The 26,221-nt window shown below is 49.8% G+C and overlaps 1 protein-coding gene across 2 annotated transcripts in view; it reads left to right on the top strand.

Annotated features, from left to right (window-relative positions):
- The window catches only part of pxb (putative Hedgehog signaling attenuator pxb), a 229,279-nt gene that overhangs the window by 138,740 nt on the left and 64,318 nt on the right, over positions 1-26,221 (top strand). For both annotated transcript variants that reach the window (XM_033350283.2, XM_033350287.2), the window contains exon 2: positions 18,159-19,493. The gene's annotated coding sequence lies outside the window, so the exon portion shown is untranslated. The remainder of the gene's footprint in view (positions 1-18,158; positions 19,494-26,221) is intronic.

Below are 26,221 nucleotides of genomic sequence, written 5' to 3'. Positions count from 1 at the left end.
TCTCTCTTTGCTCGATAAGAAGCTTCCTTTGGTCTATCGAACGACCGCGCGATTTTATGCACGCGTTCTCGGGCCACTTGAAATTCCAAAGGAAACGAGTGAAAATTGCAAAAGAATAACTCGATTAATTGCTCGTCTCCTGTTATGTCCGAACAAACTTCTCCGCGATTGTTATTGCCGCGGAACGTCTATCTCCGAGGTCGGAGAGGAAAGAAAATCTCGGAGACAAAGCTCGGTGGAAAGAACAGGCTCTTCCACGTGCATCTTTAAATTTCCCTTCGCGTTCCGCCGACTACGAAAGAACCTCTCATTTGCAAATACCGACTCTGCCGCCGATACAACGTCTTTCTGTTACGTCTCCTCGAGATCGTTTGCTTTTTTCTTGTTCCTAGGCAATGCAATGCCTGGATCCCGGTTCGTCTTTCCTTTGACGAGTGGGAGGCGCGTCCTCGACCCTGTACCAAGCAACGGTTTCCTCGATTGAACGGTAAACGGTATTTTCCTGTTCCGAAGAAAAGATTTCTGGCTCGTGTGGCGAATACGCGTCGCAACGCCATCAAACTGCGAAACCGCTGTATCCGATCATCATCGTTCCAAGAGATACGAATGGAGACCAGTTGTGACACGGTAGCTATCGTGCTAGCTGTATCGGTGCGCCTCGAAGAAGACTAAGTTGCCCGACTGGCCGGGGTCGGGGTCACTGACTGAAAGATAGACGTGGCCCGGAGCCACGCGACAACCATATACCCCGGTTCGTGTTTACCGTGTGTCCAAGTCTCGCACGCTCCTGTCGAGCGTGGCTAGCAAACCGCCCGCAGACTATGCTGAATTAACTAACGTTGCCTCTGATATTCCTGCCTGCGGAACTCTCGAGTACATACTCGTTGCCGACGTCGTGATCGAACGATGATTTCCTCATGGTCGGGTCTCTTACACATGCATTTTCCCGTGAATATTGTTACGGTAACATTCCACGTTGCTTCGAGTGTTTGCAGATCTTCGCGAAACATTAATAAGCTTCGTGTTAATCCGTGACGACCGCTACGATAAATACTGCAACGATGTTCTTTTATGTTTCAGGTAAGCGAAAACGGAGATCTGACAAGTTGCGCTGCCAAGTAAGTGTCGAGTAAGTAACTGTCGAAGACGCGACAAGCGAAAAGGCGCGAGAGCGTATTAAATTCGCGTGGGAGGACCAAACGGGTATCATGCAACAGACACCGGTTATTAATGGACCGCGTAACTGGTAGAACGCGATCGGCCGTACGGCGATCTATCGTACGATAGAAGGGAGAAACGAAGCGTGTAATTATTCCGACCAGCGATTCGTAGCGAGATCGCTAGCTCTCTAATGCTTTAATAAAGACGCGGCGTGACGTTCCCCTTGTCTCTGCCACGAGGAAACGTCTTATTTTAGGAAACGATGCCATGTGGTAAACCGGTCGGCCCCCGGGATATCCCACTTATTCTCCTTCTGCATGAAGACATTAACACGCGAAACCGGTGATTAACAGACTAGACAGCCGGTGCTGAAACAGAAAGAACCAATCGGGGGATCGTGCAGACGCGACACCGATACTCGTCACATTCCCGTTGATAATACCATTGGTCGTTGCATTGCGTGGCCCACGATCGACTAGGGTGTGCCTATGATCGGAACTCACGCAACACGAGTATTTATTAAAGCTACCCTTAGCCTCCACCCCCTTCTGCTCGCGTCGTTTCCTCGAAAAGCGAACAATTTCGATACCATGCTGTGGAAACCGTGACTCGGTTGAATCGTGTCTCCGAGCAAACTCTATGTGTTCGTCTCTTTTCATCTTCTTCGTGTTGCGCTGTATATAGTTGGGTTAGCGGACGGTTCGCGTGCGTACGAGTACGAGCACGGTATCGAGAGTAATTAAGCGATTATCTCATCCGGTGTAGACGCATCGCGCCGTAGCATCGCGTTCCAATTGCGGACAAAGACCAATAAAGGCTACGTTTTTGTTCCGGCCGTTCCTCCCGGTGCCGACCTACGCGATGCTTACTAGCCACGTTCGTCCGACTCTCTTTCTCTTTTTCTCTTCTACGCCTTCGCGTTTCACTCCGCCCTTATCTCCTCTCTCTTTCTGCCGTTCGGTTTATCCTTTCTATTTTCTACCCTGCACGACTGCTTTCAAACTAGACCTCTCTGCGGATTCTAATTCCTTTTTTACGCGGCTCCCTCCATGCAGACGAAGATAACGCCATGACCACGCTGCTGGCTGTAACGAATTACAACGCCGGAAAGAAATATTATTTCTGCCGCGGAAACGTCCATGCCGGAATTCCAATTACCGGCCAACGTTATTATTGTATTTTACTAGGCTCGCGCGCGTTCCCCGGACCAAACTCGGACCCGAACCACGAAAATTCTCGAATTTTTCCTTCGGCGACCGAAACGCCGCCGCTTCGTGCGTAAACATTCCCGATAGAATTAATATTCTGCGAAAAGTTTGTTTTCGAGAGCAATTTGCGAAAGTAGCCCTGCTTCGCGTACTCTTTCCTGGCAATTTTGCCCGCGAGATTCCCACACCCTCGTTGAAAAGTGTTCTTTTTTTTTTTTTTTTTCGTTGTCTGAGAAAATAAAAATTCGCGGGAAGCATTATCGTTGCACGAGCGAGCGTATTATTTCGATATTTACGCACGTAAAAAATGTTACACAGCTTGTCCGTAAACAGCAACGCTGCGTTCCTATGTTTATCGCATTCTACATGCTGTAACTTTTGGCGAGGATGAAGGGCGAGAGAGGATAACCCTCTTCGGGCGATTCTCGAAAATATGACACAGGACGCATAAATTTTCGCTAACCACCGTGCTCGAAACACAATTTCTCGTGGTTTATCGTTGCGGAAGAGCGACGCAAGAATACATCCAGTCCTATAGCTATCTAACTCAGTGCTATGTATACAAAGTCGAACGAGATAGGATCGGAATTTTTTCCGAAAAACAATGTGAAACGCGTTTTCACCGTGATTGTGGGTTAACCGGTCGCGTGCAAGTCCGTGCTCGAGATCGCTCGCAGCCATATCGTGTCGTTTAAGCGAGAGATACGTCTTCTAGCGCGCGATACCTCGGACAACGTGGGCTCTCGAGAAGCCCATTAAAATTTTTCTGACCGGACGCCGATGACGAGGCGTCCGTAGGACAAAGAAAAATCAGTATCGAAGACGAGGTGAAGCGTGGAACAACAAGCGTTCTACTCTCGCCTCCTTTATCTCCGACATCTCGCTTCCGAGAGACTTTCTCCGCCTATTCGCGGCCTGGTGCTACCGATCCGTTGCTTTCGATCCGAGATACACTCCGACAAATTACAGCTTGCCCCGAGCTGCAGGCCGGGAACAGTCAACGTCGAACCTGATAATGTCATTATCGCGTTACGGCAATTCCCCGATTTTTACCTGGTCACGGAAACGATCGGTCATGGTCCTGGCTAGACGATGAACCTGGAAACTAGAATTTTCTTATTTCTCCGCGGTACCCTTCTGGACACGCCTACTTCTGGGATAACGTGTTACTTCTAACTGTTACCTTCTTTCAACATCCACTTTTTCACAACACTTTTCACAACACTTTTCCTTTTGAGAAATTGACTCTAAACACAAGGTTGCGTCGATTGTCCCGTGGCAGACACGCTTGAAATCGCATAAACGCGCTCCACAGGATGTACAATATGATATATAATTTTATTCGCAACACTTGCAAATTAACAGTTCTTTATTCGGAAAAATTGTGTTGATTTGGACGCGCCTAGAGAACACAACAGCTAGCCACAATTTTAGTAACGGTAAGTGAAAATATTTTTCGTCTAGGCGCGTCACCTGCCCAAACTAACCGAGAAAGCGGAAAGCATCCGATCTGTCGGAAAGAATAACCGCGAGACCGAACGTAGGAAACACGAAACGCGCGGAACTTGCAGGAAGCGGGAAATCTCATCGATTAAATCTGTTCGTTATTAATCGAGCGTGCTGTGACTGGCTCGCTCGCTGGTCAATGTTCGGTCCGTTCGGAGCGTCCTTCCTGAAAGGAATCGGCGTATCCGTGTGAACTTCCTTCCGATCGTGTGCAGCAGCTCGTCAACGATAGAACGAGATCCGAGTAACGAGAGGTCGAACGCGTCCGCTGGTCTACGGCAGACAAGGAGAGAGCTGGCGAGGACAGCAGGTCGAAGAGAAAAGTCAGGCAACCGGGAAGAAACGACGACAGAGATAGTAGGACGAAGAGAGAAAGAGAAACGAGATCTAGTACGCCCGCCATATGTCACGGGGTCCTTACGTAGGTATCCTGCACGGTATCTTATCTTCCGCTTATGGCCGCGAGAGTAATCCGAGCGGAAGACAAACGTGCACGAAATAAAATCCAGACCGGTTCGGACCAACGAAACGAGACTTCCTTACCTTCTGTTACCTCTTGGCCTGACGAGAAAAGGGAAACGTTGCCGTCCGTTTCGAAACTACCGCTTCCTAGTCGGAATTACGAGTCCCCGGCGCTCTGTCGACCCGATGACACTCTCGGATACTCGAAAGTCGTCCAGGAATTCGTCGGAAAGAAATCGCGGAACACGATCTTTCTGGAGTGAAAATACGTGCGGTCCTCTATCGATAAAGTTCACGTGTTATATGTTCAATCTGAACGCTGTCTCGTAACGTGTCCGCAAGTTTCAACCTTCCTCATCACATTCACATTCTATTCTTTGATTTTCACTTCCTAGTTTATCGAATCGTTTACCATCTATTGCGAGGTTTAGAATTTCTACTAATTAAATCGTCGTGTATCACACACTAGATACTAGACAGATATCGCACGACACGATCTAACCCGAATATCAAGCATTCTGTAAGTCGCGCAACGTGTGAACGTCTGAGTATCTTTCTCCCGGACTCTAGCTCCCAGTAACATCATTCTCCAGGATAGTCCTCGACGATACAAATTATCGTGCTCCGTACAATTCTCACACGAGCCACGAATTACGAAGGAAAACGAGATCGAGCGGGGATAAACGAGACTTCGTGGAATCGTCGACCCAGGACCGGTTGAACCAATTCGTACAATCTCGGCCGCCAAATCTGAACTCGTGATAACCATACGCATCGTGTGGAATACGAAAACACGAAGAAACCTCTTCCCAAACTTCCGTTATGGGTTACGACACTTTTCAAAGAGCGAGACGCATCTTTCCCTGGCCGGCTAACGAGAACAGGATGTTATCGGTGCATCTCATTAGCAGGAGCAGGCAGAGAAGAGATGGTCTGGTTGTTGTTCGAAATTTGTGCAGCCGACACCTGTTCCTGTCAAGGAAGCCGGAGCTACGAACTTTCCACGCGTCGCTCGTTTCGCCTCCGCTCTCTCGGTTTCAAACCGCAGTCTGTCGAGGACAGTCGAGTAATTAGCGGGCCGAACAACTCGAGGAACACCAGGTCTTTAACGCGTGGCCGATCGATTACTACTCCGTGACTGTCATTTTCTCGGAGACAGCCGGTGAAAAACTGCCAGGTCTCCCGGTGACGCTTCGGCGAACTACCCAAAACATAGACAGAGTTACACAGAGCGAACAAACGTCCACTGAAATACACTACCAATTCCATTGTAAGTCGTTGGATCTTTTTCTCGTTTTTCTCATCAACGATATTGGTTAAGGTTCGTATTTCGTCGCGGAACGATTTCGCAAGGAGAAACTGTCCGCTCCTTTGTACTCTTTCTCAAAGAAATCCTCGCTGGTCGAATTATGCGTGAAACAGTGAGGCGTTGATATTGTATGAGGATGGCGATTGGTAAGTGGCTGGCTACGGAAGAGAGCGAAGGACAGTATCACGGTGGAGTGTCCTCGATGGAAGATTCTTTGGGAATCAACGAGTCGCACGTGCACGCGCGGCCAGTCCTCCTCGGTCACCAATGACCAGGAAGAAAATTACAAATATCTGACCAGCAGGAACTCGGGAACGTGCTTCTCGCCCGAGCCGTGGCATTATCGTTGTCGGTGTGTATACTCGGTCGGTCTCCGTGGTTCGCACGTTTCGCCCAGAGACAACGGAGAAGCACACAGGGAGTTCGGCTATAGAATGTTCGTATATTCGTACTCGCACGTGCGCCTTAGACGACGACGACGATGATTCCTTTTATTATACTTTTCCTCTTATTGCGCTGTCCCAATCTTCCTCGCGCGTTTCACCTATCGTGGATCGACATGATATTGGATATGATTTAATTAAACGAACTGTCTCATCGCCGAGAAAATTAGTAAGTTCCAGCCACGGTGTTTCTTTCAACGTTGCGACCTCGTTGTTTGTCCGATTATACGAAGTTTCCATTGGTCGAATGGTCTTCTCTTGTTTAGTGAGAGTTGCTTCGCGCCAGGCATTTGTCTCGTCCGTTTTGAGACTGAATGCGCAACGGAATCGTTGGATTCCGTGGCGTCCTGCGATGAAAGAAACAGATGCGATCGAGGGAAATTACTCGGCAAACACGACCAACGATAGGACGCGACATTATTTTAAACGCGAATAAAGTCACTGTGTCGCTCGGGTGTTTCAACTAGTTCGGGTAATGAGTAGAACGAGTAGGAGCTTCCGACCTGGAAATGACGGACCTATTGTTGGCGGATTGTTGGAGAAAACGTGCGCCAGATAACGGAAAAAAACGGGGAAAGTTTCGTTGCGTGTCGTGGCTGCGTATCGATGTGGTCCGTATGGGAAATCGAAAAACGGCGCGCAATCCGATCAAATGGAGTCTGTGCGTCGTTGTTCGAACGGTCGATCGATTCGGTCGAAAACGAAATTCGGTGTATCCGGACTCGTGATTTCGGTGGACGTTCTAAAAGAGAGGCGAGAAGCCACGGTCCTCGTTCACTCGCCAACCATCCAGGTTATTCCAGGGATAATAACGGTCATAAAAAATAATAGGGTTCGAGGTGAATCCTCCAACAGTCCGGATGATATTTAGAGGATCTAATGATACCGAATTTATGGGCCAGGTGTGCCGCAATCCGACGCGATTTCAGCGCGAAACATCGTGCAGAGGTACGGTCAAAAAAATAAAGTTAACGTTTGATCGCGTTTGTTTCATCTTCCATTATATAAATCACAAGCGAGTCGCGTCGTCGTAATTCAGTCCCTTTCCCTCTGTGGAGTCTTACAGACGTGACAAAAACGGAATTGTTCGCGATGGATAAGCGGTCTGTCGGTCTTGCAGCGCGTGTCCTCACGTACGCGACCGGCCAATTCTTTTCGTCAGGAACGTCGAGGAGGTTGATCCAAAACCCTCGAAGAAGAGAGTTCAGAATATTAATGGCGTGGCCCGTGAAGGGTGTAGCGCACGTACAGGACGAGTTATCGCCGAAAGAAAGCGGTCGTACGTGGCGCTGGAAAGGTAGACTTGCTAGAAACACGAATCTTCCGAGACAGGTAGACCGGATCTTGGTCGGTTCCTTATTCTTTCGCAGGGACACGACGTCGGCTCGTCCGTCTCTGTGTCCAAACTTACCCTTTGCAACGTATTTGTTTCTACTTTGCATCCGTCGATGAACGAATATCCCGAAAATCCCTCGGTACTTGGGAGGAGTCGAGAAAGTTGTATTTATTGCGGAATAGACTGGCCTCCGGTAATCCTTTCATAAATAACGAAGTATTTACGTAAGGTTTCCGGGAAGGTGAATGGACCGGCGAGTTTCAGATTATGGTCAGCCACGGTCTTCCACGACAATGGCTGCTCGTGTTTTCCGTTTCCTGGCCCGTTCGGTGTCCGCCTTTCCTCCGGACCCTCGTCCTGGCACGAGCCTCTCCTTCGCGCGTTCGCTTATAAGGCATACGCGGTGGCCGTGGATGTGCGCGAACGCGACCAAAGAGGGAACCTTTTACGGGCTTTACCGTGGCATAAAGCGTTCGAATAGACCGGCTTGACTCGAGAGTTTCTTCCGTTTGCTCGCGTTTGCACGGTCGCGCCAAGCTCCGTGTGCATGCGATTTTATCTACGCACACTCGTTTGTCGAGATTCAGACGAGGCTGGAATTCGACGATTCGATTCGCAGAGCGAATTCGTTGCTGGAATGTATGAAAACTGGGAAACCGATGGAAGATGGACTATCGCACCGGCTGACTCAGAGCGAATGTAATCGAAATCAAACCAACACGAAAAAATATAGGAAAATACGTAGTTTTACGAGCGAAACAATAACAAGCTGTTCTCCTTTCGCGTTTTTTCGTATTCCAAAGTACAATATGTGGCGAGTTACGTTGCGTAACTACGATATCCCATTTTTTCCAACAACTTCCCATTACCCGTGAATATCATATTCGCGCGATTCGTTTTATCACGCAGGAGACCACGGTATCGGGCGCATAATAACGTTCGATCGGGAGAGTATTACGTCCGCATGAGATCGGGCTACATTCTACCCGACGCAAACTCAATATTTACCGTCCGGTTCAGCCTGGTGACTTTGGTCGGCGCAGCGTCAAGCAGCACTCGAGGACTCTTTAATTAAGTTGGATCGCCGGGATGGACAATCAACATCGAGGTTCCCGCGGTTCTCCCGTTGCTATTATGAAATTTGCCGCGAACCCCGGGAAACTAGGTTGGCGGAACCGACAGCAACAACAGCAAGAGAGAAAGAGAGAGAGAGAGGAAGAGGAAGAGAGAGGCAAATCCCATGCCGGCCGGAGCGGAATCGTGTAACAGCGTGTACGCGCGTGCGTTTCGGCTTCGGCCTTGGGAACCAGTCCACGGTTTTGTCACGCCAGCTACTTCGTTTGTTCGCCGTTTCTCTTTGGTCAGGTGCGCGTCTGTCCTCTCCTTTTGTTCTTCCGCTTGCTCACTTTTCTTTCTTTTCTTCGCCAGACATCCTCGCTGGACGCCAGCCACTTTCCACGTTGCCGCTCGAACGATAACTTCTTCTGCAGTTGGAGAAATCCGCTTGTTGTCAATACTGGCACGAATCCTAGAGATGACTGACAGCAGGCAAACGAGCGAACGAACGGAAGCGTAATTCGGCCAACGGTTCGAATATCACGCCGACGATAATTATGCGCGGCAAGAGCTGGCTGCGGGCTCATAAGCGGCATGTATCGACGAAATTGACCGGGATTATTCGCATATCCCGGCATTTCCAGGCCGCGTCCAGATACGAGGATATTCGATCGAACGTGTCCGCGTTCGAGCTTTCGTCGATGATAATTGTCTGGCGTTTCGCTCAGCTCTGCATTGCTCGTTACGACGATTCATTATCGAAGGAACATGACCGTACGGTCATCGACGAGAACCAGAGAAACGGTTCGCTCTCGAGGAAGAATTCAACGAAATAGAGTCGCTGCTTCTCCGGATAGAAGGATAGACGAGCGATGGATTAAACGATCGTTTAGCAAGCTGACGCGAGGTTCGGATGAAGGAAGCCGCCAGGGTGGCGGTGAGATACCCGAAAAGCCAGGATCCGATACGAGCCACGAAAGGTGACGGCCCGGCAGGAAGGTGCCAGGACCTCAAGCTGAGAGCATAATGAGCGACCGGCGAGTAATGAAGACCGCTCAATCTCCTCTCGGAGCCGCGTGCTGTCTCTTCAAAGAACATACTCCCGTTCCCTTAACTCCGATCTCGACCGCTAATCCGTTTAATCTCCGGATAATTAATGACCGTAACGCTTTAATAATTCTTGGCCTCCTGCGGCAAACGTGGCAAGCTACACCGTTTACGTCGAATGCAATCGAGCAAGTAACGTGCTACGAGCTTCTTCGAATACGAATTAACGTTCGAACAAAGCTTGTCATAGCGGTCGACATTAATTTGCATTTTCTCGCAACTACGCACAGAATAGTTAGCTTTCGATGTTTCCTCCGCATCTGTTCTATGGCTGAAGAAACTCGAGTTTTGGATGCAGGTGTTTTCAACGTTTCCTCCGGACACGACGCAAAGGGGACATCGAAGCAGGCCCCTGTCATCGTCCCAGGAAGCCGTTTACCGCTCACAGTTTACACAGGATTTTCGAACGAGACGGCTTTATCCATGTACAAGACGCGTTTACACCGACGCCGCTGTATGGGGACGTGTTTGTAGACGAGGACCCTGCCTAAATGCACTCCGAAATGTTTGCGCAGACTCTGTTGTGGTCTTTTACGATGAATTTCTGTATATGCAAATACGACAGCCCGCGTGGTAGCCGAATAAACGAGAGGCCCTGCGAGAGCGTTATTTCCATCCGACCTGGACGACGCGAAGCCGTTTATTACGAGCGGAATCCGGCACTCTTGTTCGCGTTACGAATCGCTGATTCTTGATCGCTTTCGACGGATAACGAGGATTCGCCGTAGCATTTTAAAGCTAACGCAACTGTTCCTTGGCTATCAAAATGCAGATCGAGAAAACGGCGAACAGATGTGTACATGTAAATGAACGATATCCCGATACGTGGAAAGGATACGCTTTGCAAATTTCTCTTAGAATTGTTTAAAAGGTGAAATAATCAGATAGCGAGAAAAAAAAATGGGTGAACGCAAAGGAACAAGGAGCGTACTGTTAAAACAAAGTACACGTACGTGTAGACTGAAGAGGTGCGCGTCTTCAACGAGTCGACGTGTTTCAACAATACAAATCTGAGGGAGTTAGAGCGAAGCGACTATAGGCATCGGAGTGGATCGAACGAGCCGGCATACCTGACCACCAATTATCTCCGCGTCTCACCCAACTGTTCGCCTCGCTGCCTGTTGTTTTTCGGACGTTTTAACGGAGCTCCACGGTCAAACACCGGCCTGCGAAGATAATTCAGATATCATCCCTTCGATATATCTGGCAATCCCGGTGAACGAGGATCGACCCGTCGACGGTCGAACGAGGGGATGCCTTAGGGGCTCGCGTGCCAACTGACGTCTCCCAAAGCGGACCAGATTATAAACTGCGGATCGCGGACCTACCCCGAGTGCGAGTAGGATCACTGCATCAGTAGCCTCGCTGGAAAAACAAAGAGGGAGGAGCATGGTGCGAGACCGAGCGTGAGATAAACAGGTTTTCCGTACGAAACTGGGAATTCCGAGACGAATTCGGGACGACTGGAGAAAGAGGGCGAGCGAGATAAACGCGCGAGAGAGGCAGGAGGCCTCTTTTACTTGCCAGGAGCCTCCGGTTCCAAACCCCGGAGCTACGGCCGAGGGATTAAAGCGTTAAGAGAGCACGCCGATCCCAGTGACGGCGAGGCGCGAAGCCTCGCACGCTCGAATCGATCTTCAGGGATTTCTCCTGCGTGGCAGGGCTCCGGTGTCCTCGATCATGGGGACGAGACAGGCTCTCGAACTCGGATTCACCGAGTGGATGGGCTTCTTCACGGCCGATTAAGTAGCGACGCTCGTGTATCGAACGAGTCGGCGAAAAGCTTCGTGGAAATTTCGACGTTGATCGCAGCTTTCGAATCGACAGATTCTTCTCGCGCGTTTCCCATCCTGATGATTCTTGACGAGAAAAATTTGCGAACTGTGGTAGAATGAGCGAGGAGAGAGGACACAGAAGGAAAAATTCCGCACTGCGTAAACGCTCGATCGTGGAAGCTCGTTTAAGAGAGGATTTAGTTGCTTGTTAGCTTTCTAAATAACGTGTGGCGAAGATTCGAGCGAGAAGCGGCGCGCGGTAGGCGTGCAAGAACGATGGTCCAATTAAGGATGTGCTGCCGGTTACTTTCGGTTAATCCGCGTGAAGAGCGATCTCCGGGCCGAAACTCTTAACTTCTAGAAAACTTTCCGGTTTCATCGCCCGGCGAAACTCTACCGCTTCTCCTCTCAGCCGCGAAAGCCACGAATTACCCACGGTCGTTCGGTGTGTACCCGCGGGAGAATCTCCTCGCGACGCCTGGCATCTTTAATTAAACGTAGCTTTAATCGTTACACCTTCGAGTTTCGTTACACCGTTGCGTCCAACAAAGTGCGCGACAATAAACGTTCTTTCGTTGCAAAGACCAGTCTGTGGCTACAGCGGATGCATAATTTCCGTTCTAACGTATAAGACGCGTCTGAATAGCAGGCATTCATAGAAATCTATTACGCGATCAATTCTAGAAAAATTGGAACTAAATTTTATTCAATGTCGTTGTCAGCTTTCTCTTTTTATTCGGTACGACGTCATCGCTTGATATATTTTCAAGACCTACTACCGATTCGTTGATCGTCAATGTTTAAGACCTTGGTGGATAGTCTGTACGTTCAATAAAAATATAATCGTAGAAGAATACATTTTCTTATCCCGTAAATTTAGAGCCGTGTGTACGCATATTTCGCTGCTTTGGCGTATCAAATTCGTCGCATACGTTCGCTGTAACCGTAGCCGAATAAACCGGGTCTCGAATAAATGCTGACGTTTCAACTTCCAGCCTTCGGACTATCCTAAACTATAATACGTACGCAGTAGCAAAGGCCGTAAGTATTGTTGCACGGTCGACCATCGATTAGGCCTCCGGATACGACGTGCAACTGTGACGAAATCGTCTCGACTCGGTCAACCAACTTCCCAGAAGGCTCGCATATCCGAAAACGGATATGGAGCCAGCAAGTGACTGGCAAGCGTTACGAACTCACGGGAGTGCGGATGCCCGATTTCGTCTGGAAACCCAAAAGCATTGTTCTCCGTGTTCCGGCACCCCGTTGAGGCACTCATCGCGTCCAAAGCTCTTCAAGACGTCCTCCGGACTCTGACTGATGGATTTATGAATTTACGGTCACCCCGATCCACAGGGGGTTAATTGGTGGCAGCGTGAAGCGACCAGGCCGGAATCCAGAGAAGAAGAGGAAAGCGGCGACGCGGTGGTGCACGTGAATCTCCTTTCGTTTCGCGAGCAACCGGTCCTCGCGATAATTGCCGTCATTTCCTAAGCATCGTCAAGGTCGGTCCTGAAACCGGCTCGCCTTTCATGCCACCATCTCGCGTCGTTTTCCCGGCAGACCTTTCAGCTGGGTCATCGTAATCCTTTAACGACTAGTGATTATGATTCATTAACCGTTTCGTTCTGTCCGAATGGCTTCGCTCGGAAAATTAGATCTGACCGAGGCAGAGTTATAATTGCTCGTCCAATCTTTCGCCATCTGGACATGCCGAGTGTGACAGAAACGTTGTCGTTCGGATCTCTTTCTGCGAGAGATGGCGCGCGATCCAGTGGGAAATTAACACGGGAAACGGATTTATCGGAGGATTAAAATGCTTCTCGGAGGTTGTTGGCCATTACGAATTTGGAATTAATCGAACGAGTTGAGAACCGTTGAGAGATCTTCCTTCGAAAGATTGGATAACGAGATGCGTAAGTTTCTCCTCGTTAAAGCGGCGTTCACACCGAACGAACATGGAAGAACCGGTCCTCGCCGAAGTTCGTAGCATTGGAAACGCGTGGAGAAAAAGCGACGGGGCCGTTTCTAGGTTGCAACGCCTAGCATTTCCATGTCGAGATAAGCTAATGAGACGTACGGCGGTTAGAGGTAAACACGCTTCAAGTTTCCATTCCACGTAACGCGACTGCCATTTCGGCTATTGGACCGCCGATAGCGACGCTCGTCGAAAACCGACTTATCGTCCATTCTGGTCTGGTTTTTTGCTCCTTCGCCTACCTAGCCCCGAGTAAATTTTTTAATTCGTCCGTTTTAGTCACGTGAAACGCTAGAATACTTAGTACACTTAGTATAAATAAAGGCAACAGAGTTACAAGATACCAAGCTCTATGCCCCGAAAAAGATTAGATGGAAGAATTCGAGAGAGTACAACGACAGTAGCGTTTCGCAAAATTCAGCGTACGAGTTGGAAATTTTCGGTTACGTCACGTTCACGTCACAGCGTAACTCGAAATCCTGGAAATAAATCCGCCTGTTCATCACGAATCTAGCCCTTTTCAAGCCCCGTTTCTACTTTTTTCAAGAGCGAGAACAATGGAAAAGCGAAGGAACGGATCTAAACGCGAGGCGGTGCATCGCATTTTTCTTGGTATATTTCCCGAGCGCGTGGCAACCGGACGTTTTGAAATTCATCACGAGAGCTACTTCATATAACACGGCGGAATGAATTATGTCGCGGCGTATCTCGCCGCGGTATCTTCGTTTTTCTCCGGTCGTAATCCTGGCCGGGCGCACGTGCCGCTGAATTCGAGGTTTAAATTCGCGGCGACGTTTCGAGTATGCGACCGCGGAACGTACGAGCTGCCGGCGCGTATCTCGCCGTGAAATAATTTCGCCAACGTGGCACCAAACCTGCGCACGATCGCTTCACGCGTTCCACGGATATATTAACAGCCACTTTGCGTCGCGCTGATTAACCACCAGTATTCCCAACTTTCCTTTCGACCGTTCGCGAATTAATCATCCGCCACTATCAACTGAATTCTAAGTATCTCGACGCGCTGAAATAGTTTCCGGTCATCGTATTTCGATTTTAGTCGTCGAGAAAGCGAATTGGAAAACGCGAACGATGGATTGTTCGGTTCCTGGAGATTGCTTTACGACGACCTGGTGAAAGCGGAGATAGATCGCCGCTCCTCCATCGTCGAAGGCAATAAACACGGTAATAAGCAAAGGTCGAGAAATTTACGTCGCGGCCGATTGCGTTCCCCTTGGACGTTCGAGTGGAAACCGTTATCAGGCCAAACGAGTAGATAGCGAGCACTACGAACTCGATGGACAGTCTTCGCGTTTATCGTTGTTCGACTACGTTCGCGCGGCACTCCGCGGACTGACGACCCCTGCCAGCCGAAGGTATACGCAATTTATTCCCGGGCGATAAATCATCGTCCACCTACGTTCGTAATTTCTTTTTGGATCATAAATCAGTTGCCCGTCGGAACCCATACGGAGACGTTCGCGTAACCACCACTGTGCGTGTAGTCACGATGCGTGTAAGTACGATGCGCGTAGATACGGCGAGCGAAGAACACGTGGAAGGAACAGCGGATACCGGTGCATCGGTTACACAACCTGTCCGCTTTTTGCCAGCATCGCGAATACTCGGAACGAAGAAAAATCGCAACTGTTTCGCGCGATGACCGTTTATTAACACGTCAACCAGAGAAAATTCATGGAATCTGGCATACTCTTCTAACGGATCTCATATCGCAGATGTCGGGAAGAGTGAATAGTTTGTTTAGTATTTTTAAGCAACAAAATTTACGACGATTCAAGTTACAAATGCTATTACCGATCGAAGGAGATAAAGAAACAAGATTCTCATCGACGTTGACAAAGGGGTTAAAGAAGCCGCTCTGTAAATGACCGGGAAGAATTACCAGAGGTATACCGCTCGTAACTCCATTAATATCAATTTTATTGTCGCGATCAGGGTAGCGCGTGCGCGGGTCGTCATGAGTCAGGCTGTTTATAGCGACGATATTTTAATGACCCCTTCTCGTCTCGTTCACGAACACGACAAACAGTTGGGTCAGCGTTCCGGTTGACACGGTGCCGCCTTTGAAGATCGAACAGCATCGGGGAAAATCGTTTCGGCGTCGACACGGGTTCGGGACAGCAAGGCTCTTTGTACCGGTGCTGTTTAATCTTATCGACGTTCCCGTTATCGTCTTTACACGATCTGGTACGATGTTCGTATCCATTGCTGTGGTAATCGCGTTCAAACGTGAACGTGGAATCGGTCGTGACTCTCCACGACGCGTCCCATGTTTATTTAAAAGCAGGTAACGATCATCGGTGGTAATCGAGAACGTTGATCACCTCGCTCGAGCAAACGCACGCGGTCTGACAAGGAGTTCGTCGACCGATAACGCGTCGATAAGTTTCACGACGAGTTTCGGAAGAAACCGTGGAAAGTCGGTGAAAAGCGCGGTCGAATCGAACTCAACGAGTATACATACTTTGTGATTCGAGAGTTTCGTGCTCACCGACGTTGTTTCGACTTTCCAGCACCGGCGAAAGAATGTCGTTCGAAGGTATTAGCGCTTTATCGCTGGTTTTTCCAACGAATTTCCGAGAGCAACGAACTTCACGTTGCTCGACGCGGTTATCGCGTGTTTTTGTCGAAAGGTTCCTCTCTCTAGAGATACGACAAGTTCCTCGGTCTATTTGCCCGGCTAGATATACCGGCTATCTCGCGTGTTTTTGAGGAAGGTTAAACAAACTTCTGACGCCCGAAAACCGACGAAGATTACCCGTGTTTGTCGAACGATGCATCATCCCTTGCAAACAGACTGCGCAATCTTCCTTCACTATGGAATCTACTGGCGCGGCCAGCCCGAGAACCGTATTTGTTCGCGTTAAAACTCTTAACCAAAGCATCGATTTCGGTCCGTCTGTCGAGGTACGCTGATAACGCTCGAAAGTTTCCGCTGTCCTGGTCGTTTTCGCTAATTTTCGGAAGAAAACGAATATTCCGCGAACGATCTCGTATACAAATACGCGCTACCCTCACGAATCGTCCTGTTACGTTGCCGTGTCGAGAGAAGCATTGTCGTGCCTCGCGAAGCAAGACGAATCCTTCCCTACGACGCAACGTTCCTACCGACGATAAATCGCGAAACAGAGCACGGCAACGACCACTTACGGTACCACGGTTTCCGTCAAGCCGTGTCCACTTTCTCACGGAATGCATTAACGCCTTTGCAGCGACACGCAAAGGTTCGTCGACGAGCATCCACTCGGCGTCACGGTGCACAAGCTCCAGAAGGATGTTTAGCAAACACTCGGAAAATTCGCTGCATCACCTTTCGGCTCGGCGTTCGGCAAACAAGCCTCGGTTGGAGCGCTTCCAGAAAAGCTGTCGCCGCTCGGAGTAGGCGCCGGCGTCCGCCCATCGAGCATCGTCGACGAATAATCTGCGCGAGTCTGGCCCGGCTCCGCGGAATCCGATCGCTATCCGCCTCTACCCGCTCTCCAAAGACCTTATTCGTTTCTTTCGCTTCTTTTTTTCGACCGATGACTCTTTCCATCAACGTCTGCGGTCGATGCGCGGCGGTTTAGGTACAGAGAGAACGCGCGCAACCCTCTGGCAAAACGCGGGCCATTTACCGACGAACAGGTCGATGACGAGTACAATATCGCGAGTAATACGATAACCACAATGGACTATTTCGGCATCAACCTGTTTCGCAAAGCCCGTTTGAAGTTACCGACGCCAGGCGCCGGGGCCACTCTGCTTCCCTTTCGCAATCCACCGGCCCGAACGAAAGGATTTCTAAATACTCGTTGGCGGTATTTGCGGATGTCCGCCGGTAGTCCCCGCTAGGCCTCGAAATACCGCTGCCTGGAAGCATGCAACCGCCGTGAGAGTAACGAAGGGCGTATGAGGACAGGGGATGCGATGAGGATAGGGAAAGAGGGAAAGAGAGAGATCGGATGAAAAGGAGGAGCGAACAAACGACGGGACCTTCTCTCACGGGGCGCCTGCAATCCGATCCTCAAAGCCCATCGGGTAAATACGCCTACGCTGGCCAGGCGTAGGGGAGGGGGTTTGGAGAAGGAGCGTTTAATTAATTCCGTTCAATATGCCGGTACACCGCTGGAACATAGCCGGCAATTCCGGCTGCGTTTTCACGATACGTCCGCCTTGTTGCGTTTATATGCGCGTAGGAGCGCGTGGCTAAGTGTTTGGTCAAAGCAAGCCGCCGCCCTGGCTCTCTAACCGCGCTCGTACGCTACGAGATGATTGGGCATTTGCTCGATGGTTTCCGGAAAACTTGGAATCGCTGGAGAGCGTTGTACTTTATTCCGTTAAATCGACGTAAATCGCGATTGACAACAACAGAGGGAACGAGTGGTAGTGCCAACGACGCCAGTTTGGTATTCCAACGACGAGAGCTCGCAGTCTGGCCGTAGGAAGATTGCAGGTGTCCGCGATAGGAGAAACGCTTAGCTGGCCGTGCTCCTGACCCATATCTTACGCGTGAGTTCCGTTCCTCTTTCACACGCCACGCCACGCTCGCTATCTCGTTGTCAGTGTTACGATAAGCTACAGATGTTTCGTCAAAGAAACTTCTGATCCTCCCAAATCCTTCGCGAAAGCCTACGCGAACCCGAACTAGTAAAAGAGCTTACAGTGTCGCGCGGTGAATCGACACGCGATAGACGTTAAATACAGACTCGTGGAAAGAACAGACAACAAAATCATCCGTATTGTTTCGAGCTAAACGCTCGCCAATGCAAACAGCAACAACGCGCGTCACTTTACTCGACGACTTTGTTTCGTTGCAGCCCCCGCGGAATTACCCCGACACGGAGAGTCCTGTCATTGAACCCGGTGAGCGACTCGTCGGCGCATTGTGTCAGCCCGTCGACACGAAACAACCCCCGTGAAGGCAGCACGGGACGGTGGAGGGCACCACGGTACAGGCTCGTAGCGAAGGGCGTAAAACCACGGAGAGAAGCTGGACTCGTTGCGTGCACCCTCCTGCCTGCGTGGTGCAGCTTCTTTTTTTCCAGGCCGAGTCACCGTTGTGTTCACGCTGTAAAAGGACGACACCGGTTTCCATCCTTGTCCGGTGTAGCATCGCCACTCCACCCCTTGGCGATCTCGCTTTCACCCTCGTGAAAGGAGTCTGCCACGCAGAATACGAAGAAAGAAGAGTCGCGACCCGAAGGAGTGGGGGGTTGGTAGCGCAACGCGACGAGAGTAGGGAGACCAGGCATCGGATGGGGGTAGCTGGCAACGTGGTAGAGGAAGCTTTCGGTGGGAACGGTGGGGGCAGAAACGAAACGAAGCCTCCGAGCGGTCGGGCGAAACGGCGAGCAACAGTGTGCCGCGCGCCGCTGACAAGCGAGCGTAGTCGTTGAGAGTCTAGTGCGAGAGATAGCGCGTGTCTTGACGAGTTGGAAGGTGTTGCAGGGTGGTGAGACTGGCGTGCAGGAACGTTTCGTGTTCGGTCACGCGGGTGCGTTCGAGCTTCCATGAACACATGTTCCGCAGCAACGTCGGAAGCGCAAGGGGACAGCTGACACCGGAGGATACGAGCTCGATCGTGCCCGTGGAAGTCTTCGGCTTGTGCGAAACGGTGTGAGGTTTCCCATGGTGGGTTCCGTGCGTATACATACTCGACGTGTCTACGAGTGAGAGAAGGGAATGATCGACAGTGCGAGGAATAATAGTGTAACGTTGTCGACGACGGTGGTTCTGGTTGATCATCGTGTTCGTTGACAGCGTATGGCTCGCGATCGCCCGACCCCGTTGATTCGTCTACCGTGCAGATTCGTAACGACGCTTCGGCAAAAAGAGCCGCCGACCGGTGACTTCTCCGCAAACGGAACGAGAGCACGATCGACGAGCAGGGACGGTCGTCGACGGGTGATTTCGAGGAAAGTGATCGTTGCCGTTGAGACACGCTTACGGTGCTTCAGTGATTCGTGAGAGCAAGCGACAGAGTGATCGAAATTGGCGCACCGGATATATCATTTTGCGAGTAAAGAAAGATCGTTGTGTTTGCTGTGATACGAGTGGTGCGCGGAGAAGCAAGCTACGAGAAGAAGGGTGTCGGTATTTTCGAAGGAAATGCGCTGCTAGCAAATCGGCAAGGTGTCGCCCGAATTTTTGAGGTAGGCATCCTTCTCATTATTGCTCTTTGCAAGCTCGAAATAATAGCTGGTAAAAGCGACGACAGAATATGAGAACGGACGGGGCTACAATTATTCGTGAAAACGTGCGTGAGTGGTACGGTAATTGCGTCGGGAAATGGACCGTATCGTCCAGGTTGAAAGCCCGTTACGCTGAAAACGTAGCTTTCCGAAGTGCGTGCAAATTACGATCGGTGTATATCGCGTCGGCACGTGGACCTCGACCGATACAGAAACCGCAAAGTTGCCACCGTTCCGTGAGATTTTTCTCCCGCAAGAGGATTACCCTGGATACCATTCTAAAAACCGGCTGTTCCGCCGGATATCATCCGGATCGTAAAAGCCTTACGATCGTGTCGGAGCACGGAGTGGCACTAGTCGTTGGGCAAATCGATTTTGCCGTCCGTCGGATTCGCTCGATGTGAAAATTTTCCAATTTATCCGTCGTCGGGATCATGGCGCGTTACGCAACGAGTACTTTATTTCAATTTAAAACGCTTCCATGCGAGCGTCTTTCTTGTAACGATTGCGTCACAGCGACGCGGAGTTTCGTCGGCGTTCGCGAATTCGACGAGTTCGCAGCGCGAGCGTGGTATCTCGCTTGGATCCGGAAGACCGACATTTTTCCGCGGTTAACGTAAAACGATATCTCTGCGAGCTGCGGATCCAATTCAACGTGAGACGCGCGCGGACGATGGCGCACGAAAGGAAAAACGAGCGAAACGGTGAAAAGAGAGGCGGAAAGGTGGAGGATATAGAGAAAAATTCCGCGAGCGCGTGTCTCGTGGGTGGCAGAGAAAGGCAGAACTTAATGCAGCGAGCAAACAAATAAAGCATCTCCGACGGGGATTGAATAGAGTCGACGTGCCACGGAGATCGATATTCGCGACTCGCAGCGAAACGTCGAGCGAGATTAACACACGCTACCGCGGAAATACGCGTCGACGGTCCCGCGCACTCTTTCGCGCTTTTTCGCCGTTCTCTTCTCTCTTTTTTTTTTTTTTTTTTCGTTTCTGTTCCTTCTCCGACGAATTAAATCGGCACCGTCGTCGGTTCTGCTTGTTCGGCCTTTTCAATGGCGAGGGCTCGTGTTCGTTCACCTGTTGGTTAATTTCCATCGAATCACGGGTATGTTTACTCTCGATTACCCAGCATAATGGAGAATTTTCATCGCGATAATTAAGCGAATCCAGGGGCCAGGCAGCGCCGGAAATGCGCTCGTTCCATTTGCGAAATTACCGGAACCGTGTCTGTCGGGACGAAGCACTAGCATCGTGATACTTTTCGGACTGGCAACCGTTAAAACGTGCTCGCCGGTACGCTCGAAGAGGAACGTTTCCGCCGCGATACGATTTAAACGAGTTACGACGAACGACGCGAGTTGCTCTCTATGCGCGCGAGGTCATGCCACCGAACGAAAGCAGATGAAATTAGAAATAATCTCGAGACTCCCACGAACTCGGTCAGGATCGGGTGGTGTAGCGAGCGCGCCTGTCGCTGACAGTTATTAGGAACTTATGGGGCGAGAGTTCACGGCGAAAATTCGAGCCAGACCAGCACCGGGGGAGTTCGTTTTCTGTTCGAGACGCGGCACGGTTTATTTTGACTGCGCACCAAACCGCGTCTCGACCCTCTGCGAACGTCGCTTTTTCTTCCCATCACTTTGCGCCCGTTTCTTCTTCGAATTTCGATCCTCTTCCTCTTTGCGCGTATGTCTTTTTCGAAAACGATCACGCGCCGATAATTAAAGGCAGAAAGAAAACCGTATACGTATGTATCGTGAAAATCGTTCTAACGTTGCAAAGCTTAAATATTGATGGACATCAATGGGTCTCTAATTGCAGACAGGGTAGCTCGATTGGAATCAGATTTCCAAAGGCGATCGCAGTTGAAAAAGTTGCTGGTTCATATATACATACAGTAGAACAGACGATACCGCGTTAGCTAAAATCGAGCTGGAAATATAAACTCGTTTGTGTTCGTCGCAAAGCATCGTGTAGCGCGTTAACACTAGAACTACCGATAGTTAACAGCAAACTATTTTGTACCAAAACCAGTGAAAATGGTCTGGTCTTTAAAAAATCCGTAATAATAGAATATTTGTATATTTATTGATTTATTACTTTCTTACAGAAGGAATTCCATGTTATGTAATACATTTTTGGTATTATTAATCCATCTGGGACTACGATCCCTGAACGAGGGTTGACAAATTTATAAAATCGTAGAACCAGTCATTTCGACTGCTGTGATATTTCTAACGTTAGGTCCAGAACCTTCCTGATAACTGATATCATCGTATTGAACGATACGCAGTGAAAATTTTAAAAACGCGTGGGCAAATTGTACAAAACGAGGAAACTGTTCAATTGGGGTTCGATAAACAGATCGCAAGACCCTTTTACGCTTTGACAAGTACCAGTCATGTTAACTGGCATTTTTATAAGTAGCCGTGATACAAAATTATTTTGAGTTTGATTACATAAAAAACAAAATAAAATTCATTATATTGTTCTTTTAGTTATCGTTGCGAAAGTCGTTGCATCATTGCGAAAAGAAATATAACACGAAGTAGGAATTTTAAAATAGAGTTCTAAAACCATTCAATTTGACTGGTATGGTAGTTCTAGCGTTAATCCGAGAGAGACGAGCTCGATGACCGCTTCAGCATATAAATCTCTCCGCCTTCGTTTCCCTGGCAAAATCATGGGAAAGTTCCCGTTGCTTGGCGGAGAGAAGGCGCGTCATAATCGAGCGTCAAATTCGTTGAATAAATCCACGGTTGCGCGTAAATATTCCACGATGAACTCCGCTCGAAAAGACGAGCTGGTCGCGCTCTTGGCGATGGATAGTCCACGGGATGGGCGGCAGATGGAAGCACATCGCGGCCGGTACACCATCGGGCCACGCGGGTCGACTTTTCGCTCAGAGCCACACGTTCTCTTCGATGACGCAAACAACGAATACCGAAATACCACGACGATAGTCGTTATCGCTTTGTAACGTTTGAATTGTTCTTTTTCCCGATAATACCAATTGCCACTGAAACTCGTCGGCCTGACGCGTCACGCAGGAATGTTAATGTTTTCTCGTTTCTAGAACAAATACCTAGCTAGATAACGGTCGAAAGCTAAACGACTCAATTGACAACGCGAGTCTGCCCGAGTCTGCTGGAATTCCTCGTTTCCGATGATTCGGTAGAACAGCGTTGGTAAAAAATACGAGACGTTAACGAGCCACCAGTTAAAGGCTGATAAACCGACGTTCCAGTTGCTAAACACTGCAACGAAGGTTCTCCGATCGTAAACTCGGTTTCAAGCGAAATCTTGCAGGGGTTACCGAACCGGCATGCAACGCACAGACGCCGGCGACACCTGCTCCCGCACCCTCGTGTCACCGAATACCTGATTAGCGGGGGAGGACTCTCTGGAAGTCGGTACCCTTGCCGGAGGGTCTGGGTTTAATAAAGCACCGCGCCGGTGAGAAACGCGAAACACGTGCGTGCAAAAGTTCTCCCCATGGGGCGTGTAACGACGTTCCACGGCCGAAAGAGGAAGGAAGGAAGGATGGAAGAAAGTTACGAGGGTGGTTACGAGGACGCACGAGTGGAGGAGGGTGGCCGGGAGTAGTTTTAGATGTCCCGTTGCCTTCCCTTCTAACGCGATGCTTTACTCGCAAGCGGTGAAATTATACCGATAGATCCGCGTCAAATGGAAATACGATGGCGTTGGTTCGCGGGGCGCAATATCGGTAATGGGGCCAACGGTTTAACGACGGAGTTTGGCGAAAGTGGCCCGGGGTACGCCGTACTCCCTGGTCGCTCGCTAAACTTGGATATTGGAAAATTGAGTTAACTTATGCCAGAGTAGAACGATTTTCTCCCGTTACCGTGTACGGCCATGATTTTCAGCCGTACGGCCTCTAAATTCGCTTCGCCGGATTCGTTTGATCGCCAGCGCTAAACGATATATCCACGACGACGTAGAATGAATCCTGCAATCGAGAAGGAAACGAAACGAAACGAGAGAGGTGGGAACCGACGACCCTCGTCGTATTTCGCTGCTTCGTATAACCGCTGACCGAAGAGGGTGCGAACTTTGTTTCTATGGGCCGCGAACAGGGGAGTTTCGCGACAGTTTCGAGGGCTGCGAGTTTCTGGGAGGCTGAACACCGGCGTTCCACGCTGGCGACACTCGTGACGAGAGTATCGATGCCGGTTGAGAGACGGGATGATCCTGCGAGATTGCCGACTGTCATTTTAACCCCCATCGCGCATTCTCTTCTGTCTTCGCGTGTCTACAAACACTCCCTGTCGCTGTATCATCGGCAAATCGATGGCGACTCGTCAAACTACAAATATTTAAAGAGCACTCGACGCGCGGAATCGTCGATGACTACGCGTAATGCGTTTCATAAATTTATCCCGAAACTCGAGCGATCGATATCGATGATCTCGATGCGATCTCGCGGGAGAGAACGAACGATCGCTAGACACCGCAGTGGAGATTCCTACCGATTTCTTGTTCCACGCTTTTTACGCCGTGTCGGTCGAAGACGATACGAAGAAAGAAATCGCTGGTATTAAATCGCGAAGACTTATAGGACACCGTGACAAACGTCGTTTACACGCGCTTTATTTACGACTCGCGTCGTCTACTTGCGAATTCGCGCGAACGCGGATCGTTACGAGGGAAAATTATAGCGCGTAGGCGGCCCGCGTATTTCCCGATGCCCACAGATTTACGGATCGTTAAGTCTTACGAATTTACACGTTTCTTTCCCCCTGACCGCTATTTGCGGCCATGCCCAGATTTTATTGTACGCTGGGCGCCTACGCTCGCGCTTACGTTCACAGGCGCCGCTATCGATCTATCCCGTCGAGGATCGATGATATTTCTTATCTTCGAATACTGACAGACGGTATAATAAATAGCAGGTATAGTTCTTTCTTCCTAGCTACGTACATGATTCAGAATATAATAGAATCCGTCCATTTTGAGATAAGCGGGGATCTTGGCTTTTTATTGTTTTTACTGCCACGAACTGGAAGAGGAAAATTTCCAAGACGGGAAAGAAGAGTCGACGCGGCGGAACGATCCTCGGGTACAAAGGAATCCAATGAAAAATTGCCTGGATGAGTTCGAAATATCCCATCGTCTGCAATTCGATGGGGTTGAAAGCGGAAGGTGAGGTATCCAAGAGAACGTACGATTTTCCTGGATATCCTCGATTCGACGTCGGGTAACGTGTCTGGAAAAGGAGAGACGTTTGGTGGAACAAAGGGAAGAACTGTGCGTGAGACGGTACGCATCGCGGCAACGCGTAACTCCGACGGATCTTGGGAAATGTTACGAACGAGAGAGATCACCCGCCAGGGAATAGCGGTGGGCGCAGAGGTTATTTCTGGATTGCGAAAAACTTTTAATAGCTTTCTGATAGCTTATTGGCCTTATAAATACTTCGGTACCTCGCGTCCTATCCGACTGTCGGCTCTTCTTCTCCTCGATCCGATGCTACTTTTTTCTCATCTCGTCCTCCATTGTGTGTCCACCTCTGCCCCTAGGAGACCTAAATCCCGAAGAAACTGGAATCCCCTGCAGAAGAAATTGTCGCCATTATTTATTTATTAGACGGGACAGATCGCGCGCGATGCACCGCAGGTATTACACGCGTCTAGGAAGCGGAGCGGTGAAATATTACACGCCAGACACGCTCCTCGCAGTCAGGGTCGCTTTAAGCCTTTTCACGCGGCAGGTAATTTCGCGTCCGCACCTATTCAATCTCCTACCCCGTCGTAATCTGGTAAAAAGATTACGATCTTCTAACGGAGAATTAATGCCGGGGGAGAAAACGACGGAAGCGTTCCATCAAGAAGAACGAGGCATAAAGGTTGATTAGTTATTCGATTAGAGGAATTATCGGTGTTTCTGCCTTTCAACCGGTAGTTCCTCGGTACAAAACTTGCCTCGGTCTGGCAGCTTTCCCAACGACAGTTTCTCCCTTCCCTCTCTTCCTCTTAAAAGAGACACAATTCCACGAAACAGTGGCACTGAATTAAAAAAAAAAAAAAAAAAGAACAAGGAAGGAAAAGAAAGGAAAAATAGTACAGATCAGGCCAGACAGAAACGAACCGGAGGATCATCGAGAGCAGCCGGTGTCGCGCGGCCATTCAAGGGCAGAATTATTAAATTCGTCGGTGTCCCCTAATTAAAAGCGAACCACGGCCGATTCGGAATCGCACGAAAGTTAGGCGGACAGCAGCAAGTGGAAAGAGCAAGAGACAAAGGGAGAAAAAGAGAAGAAGCGGAGGAAGGGTTGGTCGTTGCACGCGCGCTGCCATCGCAGAAATAATCGAGTGCTGCGGGCGTAGCCGCGCCCTTCGCTCGACCCTTCGTTTCGTAAGCGCACCGCCACCCTTCCTGCCGTCCGCGTCCACCTATAAATAACGTCCCTTACGCACGTTGCAGCAATTTTCTCGCGGAGATACCGCCGGAAACGATCCCGGCTGCATGCATAATCATAATGAGCGGGGCCCGGGCGAAAATTCGGCTGGAATAATTGCGCGTCCGGGCCGGTGCGCAAGGAACGCGACTGCCTCGTTATCAGATGATACGAAAAATGCTCTCGTGCGAGAGTCTGCCCTCTCGTAACTCGCTAATAGGCATTGTCAGGAGCCGTTCGTGCGGTTAAACATGGCCTCGGTACGCTGG

Source organism: Bombus vancouverensis, chromosome 14 (assembly GCF_051014615.1).
Source record: "Bombus vancouverensis nearcticus chromosome 14, iyBomVanc1_principal, whole genome shotgun sequence".
Classification (NCBI taxonomy): Eukaryota; Metazoa; Arthropoda; class Insecta; order Hymenoptera; family Apidae; genus Bombus; species Bombus vancouverensis.
Note: the sequence above shows the minus strand (reverse complement) of the source record. Positions and strands in the feature narration are given on the sequence as shown.